General features: G+C 33.3%; 1 long non-coding RNA gene across 1 annotated transcript; it reads right to left on the bottom strand.

Moving 5' to 3' along the window:
- Positions 1-4,949: 4,949 nt before the first annotated feature.
- LOC134244840 (uncharacterized) lies at positions 4,950-6,129 on the bottom strand. The gene is made up of 2 exons (XR_009987298.1): positions 5,870-6,129; positions 4,950-5,607 (listed from the first exon to the last, which is right to left on the bottom strand). It is a non-coding gene; the product is annotated as an uncharacterized LOC134244840 (long non-coding RNA).
- Positions 6,130-6,397: the final 268 nt, after the last annotated feature.

Raw genomic sequence — 6,397 nt, 5'->3', positions numbered from 1 at the left:
TATTGATGTGAAAAATTCAGGAGTTATTATGTCGCCCCGAACGAAGTCGGGGACGACATATTGATATTGTACGCATGTTTTTTTTTTATCCAGGCTGTTTCTCGGAGATGGCTGGGGCAATCTTCCTGAAGAAATGCTCGAACTGAAGGTGGCATGTCAGATTCGTTTTCCGGCAGAACCTCTAAAAAAGAAATTGAAATTTCAGAGTTCTCACTGGCGTTATAATACACATAATAATTCGGCTGATCTTCTTTAAAAAATACATTTGCCAAGCTTTATTGGTAGGAAAGATACTGCCAATTAACAGGTAAGAGGCTCAGTTCAGTACCTCTGCCCAATTTCTTTTATGCAAGTCTGCAAATTTAGGAACTTGTAATTTTTTCATGCACTACTTTCTTCTCCTACCGATTCTAAAAATAAAATGGGATGTACCCAATTGAGGTCTTCCGTTTCCAACGGAAAGGACTGATACAACTCGATGGTTGTCCAAGCTTAGTTAATGGACCATTGTTTTAGTGATGATAAAAATGAAAGTCTTGTCCAGTATGGGGCGACATATGCTATTGCTTGCAATAGCAGACTTTCTAGTTCTTATTATTTTTCTTCTTCCTGGGAAAATTTTATCCACGAGTGATGTTGTAAACTACACATCCGACTTAGGTGAAACTTTTTTAGGGTAAGTAGGCATGTTATGTAGAGTTGCCAAACAAAGGTCATTTTGCGCGCACGTGCTTGCAAGAGCGCGCACGTGCAATAGGTGAAATTAACAATATAATGGATATTGCCGTAACTTTTCTATTTTTTGATGAAATTTTTTGAAACTCATAATGTAAGGATACATTAGTAGTATAGACAAGATAGCATGGTCAAAATAGCAAAATCTCACGTGCATGCACGTGCGCTTCGCTCTGATTGGCTGATACTAAAGTCTCAATATCTTTCTTGTTTCTTGTCATAATCCTTTGAAATTTTGAACATAGTCCTACATTATGAAGATCTACCGCATGATATATAAGAATTTTCATTAAAGCATGCGCATGTGCGCGTGCTGCAAGCTGATTGGCTGAAACTTTAAATGGCTATTTCTCCTTCAGTTTTTGACGAAATTGTTTGAAATTTAAAATATAGTAATGCATTAGGATATCCTACAAAATGATATAGAAAAAAAATCATGAAATCACGCGCATGCACGTGCGCTGCAATCTGATTGGCTGAAACTTTTAATGGCTATTTCTCCTTTGTTTTTTGACGAAATTCTTTGATATTTAAAATACAGTCATGCATTAGGATATCCTACGAAATGATATAGAAAAAAAATCATGAAATCACGCACATGCACGTGTGCTGCAATCTGATTGGCTGAAACTTTAAATGGCTATAACTCCCTTGTTTTTCAACCAAACAGGATGGGATTTAGAACGTAGATAGATGTAAGGGACTCCTACAAGAAGGTATGATCATCATGCACGTGCACGCACGTGCGTGCATTTGAAACTAGTATATTTAAAAATACTCTTGAATGAGTGATTTTTATTACTTTTGGACTGAATGCTTTAATATATAGTATATTAAAATATATAAATAGTGTAGACAAGATGATATGGTCATAACGCACATGCATTTACATGCGCTTGGGTGCAATGCTAAAAATTGAATATAATTGATATCCTTTTGGGAAAACGTTGTTAAAGTCAAAAATGGACAGAGTTTGTCTTATCTAAGGAGGCTTCCAGGGAACATTGCACCGAAAGGGAGTTGGAGAGCGTTTGGGGAACATCTGTAACGGTTCCCGTTACAATTAGCACTAGTTGTAATAATGTTATGATATGAGCTAACATGAAAAAAGAAGCAGCCAGGTAATTGGACATGAACAACATAATAATACAGTTTGTCTTAAACCTTTGTGATACAAAACGGAGTGACCTAGCTTGGTGCAACACAGAATTTTCTTTAAGCAATACGAAGTCATTAACATGCAATAAATGTTTGTGCCAGAACACAATTTTTTGAATGGAATAAAATATACTTTCTTACTTAAAGTGAACAGAACAATAAAGTTCATAATACTTGCTATTTCACAAGTTTAAATTGTTTTTAGAGAACTGGGGTATTGCTTACAATAACAAAGATATATCTTAACAAATTTGACAACCAATATTTCTGGAATTATTAAATGTAGTATTTTATCATATGACAAATTTAACCCTAAAATGTCTTTATTTACTCTTATACCAGTGGAAATGGTTGTCTTTTTCAGTTTATCTGTTTAAAACAATCATTAACAATGAGACCTGATTACAAAGTACGTAGAAAAAGTAATAAATATATAACTATGGTTTCTGCTTTTCAGTAACTCTGTTCAAACAATCAGTTCTCCAATGATGTAGGTTAAAAAAAGTTGACATGAATACCAATGAAATACATGTAATCTTGTATATAAAAAATAATTAAAGTTTAAGATGTGAAAGAGGTTAAACACAAGTATCATTGCAAATAAGGATCAACGATATGACAATAAGACAACTGATTTCAGAAGATATAATTTTCAATTATTAATTAGGATAAATCATATAATGTGATATATCATGTAAATCCTATGAACCAAGATTTGGGTTGTACCCAAGGGTCAAAAGTTACAAATGCATTTTGATCTCAATATCAGAGTTGCCGTTTATTTCTCTCTTATCTAATTGAGGGTACCCATAAACACTCAAGCCGCTTGTAGAAAGTGTAAATCTATTTTCATGTGTTTCCTAAAATTATACATAATTACAAATAAAGAATTCAAACCTAGACTTTTAATATTCCCAGAGCTAAAAATACAATACATTTGTTTATTCATCGATCCTTGTCAGATTAAAAAAAACTCCATGAAACCTATTGAGTGAAAATGAGAATACAAACAGCAATCAAGCACAAAAAATTCCATTAAAACTGAAATGTCTGATCTATTATTAAAACATATTTATATCTGCGACATAAAACATTTGCATGCGGCATTGCAGGATTTTCTTCAATACATAATACAGGTACATCTGTGTCTCCACACTTAGTTTGATACAGCCGAATTCTGGTGGAAGTTTTTACAATTAAATATAAAACTAAAGTTTAAACTTATCTAAATCTAGAGATAGTTTTTACTTTAATAAAAGAAGCAAGTGATAAGTGGGGTTCCTCGATCACTTTCTGCGGATGTTCCCCCGCAAACTCCCTAGATCCGCCACTTCATTTCTTCTCGTTCTTGTTTTAGTGTGAGAGTCGGTCGAAAAAGGCTCGGCATATTGGAAAACGCGCTTTATCATCGACTGTTGGAACAAAATCTTCTTATATTCTGTCTGATAAAAAAGTTACAGTAAATCACATTTTTTTTTACGTAGGAAATGTATTTATATACACGTCATTTTAAAAATATTAGACAAATCCCGTTTATTTAGAAAAAGTAGAACTGTTTGTTTATACTTGTATGTGACGCGATCTTTGTTTTAGACTATGCCTATCCTTGCAGTCGGTCGGTGTTACTCAGAGTCGCTCTAAAAATAGAATTCTCAAGGTAATGAAAACAATTCCACCGATAGATGGTGGTTGAAAAAACTTTCCTGTTTACATTCCATGGGCAAGACAATCCCAATAACCGGAGGCTGTCATACAGCCTCCGTTTAAAAAGGGCTGCACAGGAATCACAGAGGGTCAGAAACACAGGTGGGATCGCCTGCTGGTTGTTTGCATCGTGTTCAAAATATAAGTACTTATTTAATCATCTACATGCCTAATGCGTTAATAATCGATGGTATACTCCAGAGGGAATATTCTAACTATATAGGTCAACACGCTGAATCAAAAATCGCTAATGATCTGCCGAGGCGTGGATTCAATAATTCACAGAAAAACAACATCCAAGTTAATACATTTACATTAAGTATAAGTTATGTCTTTTTATGGTAGCTTTATATAGTCATTCTATAATTTTATACATTTACATTAAGTTCTATAAAATGTTATGTCTTTTTTATGGTAGTCATTCTATAATTTATTGCCATTATTCCACAAAAAATAATTCATTTTTGTATTAGAATAAGTGGAGACTAGAAAATATTTGAAGAACTTCGAACATTGGAAGAAAGCTCAAAAAGATTATGATCGATCATTTTCTTGAATGTCTACAGTTTTCTTTTAAATGATATTATAAAGAACTTGCAATCATTTTAACTATGCAATTTTCAATTGTATTAATGGCAAAAAAGTAATCAAATCACTTTTTCTATGTTATTTAGATGAAGCCAAAATTAAAATATATTCCTAAAATAATCGTAATTGGGATTTTTAAAATGGGATTTTTTTCTGATAATTCGTGACTGCTTAATTTTAGCGGATATCATTTAAATTTTACTATCGTATTAACACTTTTTAAAAGCGCTAAGTAGAACTTGGTCAGCTCTTCCCAGATAGCATGACTATGTTGGGCCAACGTTGGCGCACAGTTGTTGACTGCGTTGGTCCAACGTTGGCTACCTAACGTTGGCCCAATGCAAGTTTGCTCATCGGCCCTACGTTGGCCCAAAATGTTGGCCCAATGTTGGCACAACGTTAGCTTATTTTTATCTCAGCATTTGGTCAACGTTGGCCCAACATAGGCCCAGCGTCAATTACCAGCAGTGATTGTATCAACAAAGGCCCAACATTGGCCCAACGTACTTTTTGTGTTGGCCCAACAATGGCCCAACGTCCGTTCACCAACATACCATCGGTGGCTCAATGGGGGTCCAGTGTCCGGTACCTGTGTTGGTCAAACAATGGTCCATTATTATGTTACGGATCGTTATTTTTCCAACGTAGGGACAACAGAGGCCCAAACTATCCTATATAAATAATGATTTCCATTCAAAATTATGCCATCTTGACAAAAATTATTAACTAGCTAATATTGACAATGAGGCAAAAGAAAAAAGTGATAAACTGTACAATTTATTTGTTAGTTTCTAACAAATTTGTTAAGCTTGCTTCAATATTATAACAATAATTAAACAAAAACATTTGCCAAAGCTTACAGAGTTTAAGAATAAATAATAATACGTCTTGCTTTCACGTTTCTGCCTTAAAATGTATTCAAGATGTCGATTTAAACTCCACACTTCCTCTGCATCACTTGCTTCTACGATTGACTGGATTCGGCACACAGTCAAATCTAAAACGTTTAATATAATGAGGGAGTTGAAATTTCAATTTCAAACACAATCTTCTTTCAAACATCATCTAACATCAATTCCAGAACCATCCCTTTGTTCACAAAAACTTGTAAAATCCCATAACTATAGAATATAAAGGAGCTTAAAGTTCACAACACAACTTGGCAATATTTGAATTTCAATTTTTATCAATCCTACTTTTCAGTAAAATGTTGTTTAAAGACCCAAATGTTATAATCCAAGAGCATTTGAAACATCCTTCTTTAGTCTTGTTCGGATTGCAATTGTGTTTCACATATTCACCTTTTTTCCCATTTTCTTCCTCCTTCTTCATTGTCATCAATGAACCAGTATGAAGTTCTATATCTGCTGAAATTAATGCACACTGACACAGAACATTTCCTCGTCTAAGAACAATATAAAGCTGTTAAGAAAAAAGAATATATTAATATCTTTGAAAATTGATGAAATATTTATGAGTTTTGATTAACTCATGATGCATTTAACCCTGTTTAAATATAAAAGAATTTACCATTAAACACACCTTACCATATATACTGAAATTTTCTTATCTATTTCATTTCTCGTCATGATACAGAATGTATGATATTATGTCTTTCATATAAACTGAATCATTTTATAAAAGAAGTAGCTATAGTTTTCAAATATAATCATACTTAACTTACATTTCTTTTAGGACTTCGCCGTTAGCCGTTGTGTGCACCATTTTTTTAAAATCCCAACCTTACTGTAACTTCCTCTGCATTTTGAGTTTATCAGCCAGTTGTGAGTAATTAAACTTGACAGCTCTCCACATATTTTTGTGTTTCAGTTTTAGCGACTCGCCTAACTTTTGTTTGAATGCAATTATAAAGCTGGCTGGGTTATCTTGATTTATGCGTCATTCACATCCTGTCCCTGGGAACTTTTAGTTTCCATATTATGCTAACTTTTATTCGGTCGTTTATATATTACCGGGTAAACTAACATAAGAAAAACTTTTATTTAATCTCCTTTTATAAAGACTTTTCGTTAATTGTATACGAGAGAAACAAATCTTAAAATTACACTCAAAGTTTAAGGGTAATTAAGATTTCAAAATTTATAAACAGACACTATATAGAGAAGATTTTTTGAGAAGTGGATACTAATAACAGGGAAGTATAATTGTCATCTATAAACCATAGTGAGTTTAGTCTCATTGCTATGGAAGA

The sequence above is a fragment of the Saccostrea cucullata genome, unplaced genomic scaffold (assembly GCF_032062105.1).
Source record: "Saccostrea cucullata isolate Sc308-1 unplaced genomic scaffold, CSIRO_AGI_Scuc_v1 ctg4994, whole genome shotgun sequence".
In the NCBI taxonomy this organism is placed as follows: Eukaryota; Metazoa; Mollusca; class Bivalvia; order Ostreida; family Ostreidae; genus Saccostrea; species Saccostrea cuccullata.
The sequence above is the reverse complement of the archived record's forward strand: the minus strand, read 5'-3'. Positions and strand labels throughout refer to the sequence as shown.